This window comes from Otolemur garnettii, unplaced genomic scaffold (assembly GCF_000181295.1).
Source record: "Otolemur garnettii isolate 467f Iridium unplaced genomic scaffold, OtoGar3 scaffold00225, whole genome shotgun sequence".
Lineage (NCBI taxonomy): Eukaryota > Metazoa > Chordata > Mammalia > Primates > Galagidae > Otolemur > Otolemur garnettii.
The window spans coordinates 1,731,742-1,736,828 of record NW_003852620.1 but is presented as its reverse complement, the minus strand read 5'-3'; the positions used below and the strand labels follow the sequence as shown (position 1 = coordinate 1,736,828).

Genomic DNA, 5,087 nt, shown 5'->3' with positions numbered 1-5,087 from the left:
AAAATCTCACTTTGTCACCCTCAGTAGAGTGCTATGGCATCATGGCTTACAGCAATCTCCAACTCTTGGGCTCAAGCAATTCTCTTGCCTCAGCGGCTCAAGTAGCTGGAACTATACCACAACACCTGGCTATTTTTAGAGATGGGGTATCACTCTTGCTCAGGCTGGTCTTGACCCTGTGAGCTCAGGGCAATCCACATGCCTTGGCCTTCCAGAGTGCTAGGATTACAGGCCACCATGCTTGGCCTCCTCTGAAGTTTTATTGCAAAAAGTGAAGTTCAAGCAGCGCCTCTGGCTCAGTGGTAGGGCGCTGGCCTCATATACCGAGGGTGGCGGGTTCAAACCCAGCCCCAGCCAAACTGCAACAAAAAATAGCCAGGCGTTGTGGCAGGTGCCTGTAGTCCCAGCTACTCAGGAGGCTGAGGCAAGAGAATCACGTAAGCCCAGAAGTTGGAGGTTGCTGTGAGCAGTGTGATGCCACGGCACTCTACCAAGGGTGATAAAGTGAGACTCTGTCTCTACAAAAAAAACAAAAAGTGGGGTGGCACCTGTGGCTCAGTGAGTAGGGTGCTGGCCCCATATACCAAGGGTGGTAGGTTCAAACCCAGCCCTAGCCAAACTGAAACAAAAAAAATAGCTGGGTGTTGTGGGGGGTGCCTGTAGTCCCAGCTACTCAGGAGGCTGAGGCAAGAGAATCACCTAAGCCCAGGAGTGAGAGGTTGCTGTGAACTGTGACGTCACAGTACTCTACCGAGGGTGATAAAATGAGACTGTCTCTTAAAAAAAAAAAAAAGTAAAGTTCATGATTTTAGAACGATGACAGCAATTTAATAATCAGTTTTCACAGTTTCAATAACTATAGTGATTTCCTTGAATTGTCTGTAAAAATTCTGAAACTGAAGGATTGTCATTTCAAAGGATTTGTTATTTACTTAGTCTTAATGATCTGCCACTTTTAGCATTATTGCAACATAAAAATACCTAAGAGATCTCCAACTGTCTGATCTGACAGCTATACCTTTCCACTGAAAATCTGTAAGTTAATTGGCCGCCTGGGACTTAGCATACAACAGTGGCTCACCAGACCTTTCATGGCAAGCATGCAGGGCTCATGCCGCAGACTTGGGCAGACACTCCTTCTGGCCAACACTTCTGCTTCCTGAAATTTTTTTTTTTTGAGACATAATCTCACTCACTCACCCTGGGGTTGACTGCTGTGGCATCATAGTTCACAGAAACCTCAACCTCTTGGGCTTAAGTGCTCCTCTTGCTTTGGCCTCCTGAGTAGTTGGGATTACAGGTGCTCACCACTGCTCCCAGCTAGTTTTTCTATTTTTAGTAGAGATAGAGTTTCACTCTTGCTCAGACTGGTCTCAAACTTCTGAATTCAGGCAATCCATCCACCTCAGCTTCCCAAAGTGTTAAGTTTACAGGCATGAGCCATGCCTGGCCAACCTAAACTTAGATTTTTGAAAGTTTCCTGAGACAATAAAGCCCTAAGACTTAAATTTTTTTCTTTTGGAATTCTCATTATAATCATTAGTACAAAATATATCTTTAGTACATGGATACCTCACTTTATTGCACTTTGCTTTACTGTGCTTCAAAGATGATTGTGATTTTTATGAATTGAAGATTTGTGGCAATCCTGTATCAAGTTTATTTGTGCCATTTTGTATTTCAAACTTTTTCATTATTATTGTATCTATTATGGTGATCTGTGATTAGTAATCTCTGATGTTACTACTGTAATTCTGGGGGACGGAGGGTTATGACCATGCCCATATAACATGGCAAATTTAACCGATAAAGTAGTATGTTCTGGGCAGCACCTGTGGTTCAGTGAGTAGGGCGTTAGCCCCATATACTGAGGGTGGCAGGTTTGAACCTGGCCCCGGCCAAACTGCAACAAAAAAATAGCTGGCCTTTGTGGCAGGCGCCTGTAGTCCCAGCTACTCAGGAGGCTGAGGCAAGAGAATTGCCTAAGCCCAAGAGGAGATTGTTGTGAGCTGTGACACCACAGCACTCTACCTAGGGCGACAAAGTGAGACTGCCTCTAAAAAAAAAAGGAAAAAAAAAGTAGTGTGTTCTAACTGTCCCACCAACCTGCTGTTCTTCCATCTCACTCCCTCTCCTCAGCCCTCCCTATCCTTCAGAAACAACAATATTGAAGTTAAGCCAATTAATAACCCTGCAATGGCCTCTAAGTGTTCAAAGTGAAAAGAGGAATGTCACATTCTCACTTTAAATTGAAAGCCAGGAATGATTAAGCTTATAAAGGAAGGCATGTTGAAAGCTAAGATAAGCCAAAAGCTAGGCCTCTTGCACCAAGTAGTTAGCCAAATTGTGGATGCAAAGGAAAACTTCTTGAAGGAAATTAAAAGTGCTGCTCCAGTGAACACAAAAAAGATAAGAAAGCAAAACAGCCTTACTGCTGATATGGAGGAAACTAGTGGTCTGGACAGAAGATCAAATGAGTCACAACACTCCTTTAAGTCCAAACCTGATCCAGAGTAAGGTCCTAATTCTCCTTAATTTTATGAAGGCTAAGAGAGGGAGGTGAGGAAGCTACAAAAGAAAGTTTGAAAGCTAGAAAAGGTTGATTCATCAGGTTTAAGGAAAACGCTATCTTCATAACATAGAAGTGCAAGGTGAAGCACCAGGTGCTGAGGTAGAGGCTGTACCAAGTTATTCAGAAGAACTAGCTAAGAAAATTGATAAAGATGACTACACTAAACAGATTTTCAAAGCAAAGAAAGAGATTTCTATTGGAAGATACTATCTGACTTTCATAGCTAGAGAGTAGTAGTCAATGCCTGGCTTCAAATCTTCAAAGGACAAGTTGACTTTCTTGTTAGTGGGTAATGCAGAGGGTGACTTTAAAGTCGAACCCAATGTTCATTTACCATTTTGAAAATTCTAGGTCTACCTTGTGCTCTATCAATGGATCAACAAAGCCTAGATGACAGCACATCTGTTTACAGCTGGTTTACTGAATATTTGAAGCTCACTGTTGAGGTCTACTACTCAGAAGAAATAGGTTTCTTTCAAAATACTATTGCTCAGCTTGGCGCCTGTGGCTCAAGGGGCTAAGGCGCCAGCCACATACACCTAAGGTGGTGGATTCGAATCCCCAGCCCTGGCCCGCCAAATAACAATGATGGCTGCAACCAAAAAATGGCCAGGCGTTGTGCCAGGCACCTGTAGTCCCAGCTACTTGGGAGGCTGAGGCAGGAGACTCGCTTGAGCCCAGGAGTTGGAGGTTGCTGTGAGCGTGATGCCATGGCACTCTACCCAGGGGGATAGCTTGAGGCTCCATCTCAAAAAAAAAATAAAATACTATTGCTCACTGACAACACATCTGATCACCCAAGAGCTCTGATGGAGATGTGCAGTAGATGAATGCTGTTTTCTTTCTTTCTTTTTTTTTTTTTTTTTTTTGTGATAGCCTCAAGCTGTCGCCCTGGGTAGAGTGCTGTGGCATCACAGCTCATAGCAACTTCCAACTCCTGGGCTCAAGCGAGTCTCCTGCCTCCGCCTTCCAAGTAGCTGGGACTACAGGCACCTGCCACAATGCCTGGCTATATTTTGGTTGTAGCCGTCATTGTTGTTTGGTGGGCCGGGGCTTAATTTGAACCCGCTAGCTCAGGTGTATGTGGCTGGTGCCTTAGCCGTTTGAGCCACAGGCACCGAGCCGAATGTTGTTTTCATGTTTGCTAACACCATATTCATATTGCAGGTCATGGATCAAGGAGCAATTGTGACCTTCAAATCTTATTATTTAAAAAATACATTTCAGGGCCAGGTGTGGTGGCTCATACCTGCAATCCTAGCACTCTGGGAAGCTGAGGTGGGTGGATTGCCTGAACTCAGGAGTTCAAGACCAGCCTGAGCAGAGTGAGACCTTGTCTCTACTAAAAGTAGGAAAACTAGCTGGGTGTTGTGGGGGGCAGTAGTCTCAACTACTCAGGAGGCTGAGGCAAGAGGAGCTCTTGAGTCCAAGAGTTTGAGGTTGCTGTGAGCTATGATGATGCCAGGGCACTAAACCCAGTACAACAGAGTAAGACTGTCTCAAAAAAAGAAAAAAATTCATAAGGCTATAGCTTCCATAGTGATTCCTCTGATAGGTCTGGGACCAATCAACTAAAACCTCTTGGAAGGCCAGGCTTGGTGGCTAATGCTATAAACCTAGTACTTTGGGAAGCCAAGGCAAGAGGCTCATTTGAGGCCAGGAGTTCCAGAACATAGTAAGGAATATAATGAGACCCCATCTCTACCAAAAAAAAATTTTTTTTCTTTTTTGAGACACAGTCTCACTCTGTTAGGTGCCTGCCAAAATGCCCGGCTAGTTTTTCTATTTTTGGTAGAGACACAGTCTTGCTTTGCTCAGGCTAGTCTTGAACTCTTGAGCTTAAGTGATCCATTCGACCTTGGCCTCCCAGAGCGCTAGGATTATAGGCGTGAACCACTGCACCTGGCCAAAAATGTTTTTAAAATTAACCAAGTGTGGTGGCATGTGCCCATAGTCCCACCTACTCAGGAGCCGAGGTGGGAGGACCACTTGAGTGCAGGAGTCTGAGGTTGCAGTGAGGTGTGATGACATGCCTGTCCTACTGCCCACACAACAGAGCAAGGCCCTGTCAAAAAGAAAAGGGAGGGAGGGGAGAAGAGAAGGAAGAAAGAAAAAGGAATTAAGGCAAAAAGGAAGGAGGGAAGGAAGGAAAGAGGGAAGGAAAATGTAAGAGTGGGAAGGAGTGATGGAGGAAGGGCAAACCTTCTGGAAAGGATTCACCATTCTAGATTCCATTAAGAACATTTGTGGGCTCGGCGCCTGTGGCTCAAGCAGCTAAGGCGCCAGCCACATACACCTAAGGTGGCGGGTTCGAATCCCCAGCCCGGGCCCGCCAAGCAACAATGATGGCTGCAACTAAAAAATGACCGGGCGTTGTAGCAGGCGCCTGTGGTCCCAGCTACTTGGGAGGCGGAGGCAGAAGACTCGCTTGAGCCCAGGAGTTGGAGGTTGCTATGAGCTGTGATGCCATGGCACTCTACCCAGGGGGATAGCTTGAGGCTCCGTCTCAAAAAAA

General features: G+C 45.4%; 1 pseudogene; it reads right to left on the bottom strand.

Annotated features, from left to right (window-relative positions):
- Positions 1-827: 827 nt before the first annotated feature.
- Positions 828-1,040, bottom strand: LOC105888227 (annotated as a pseudogene).
- Between the last annotated feature and the right edge of the window lie 4,047 nt (positions 1,041-5,087).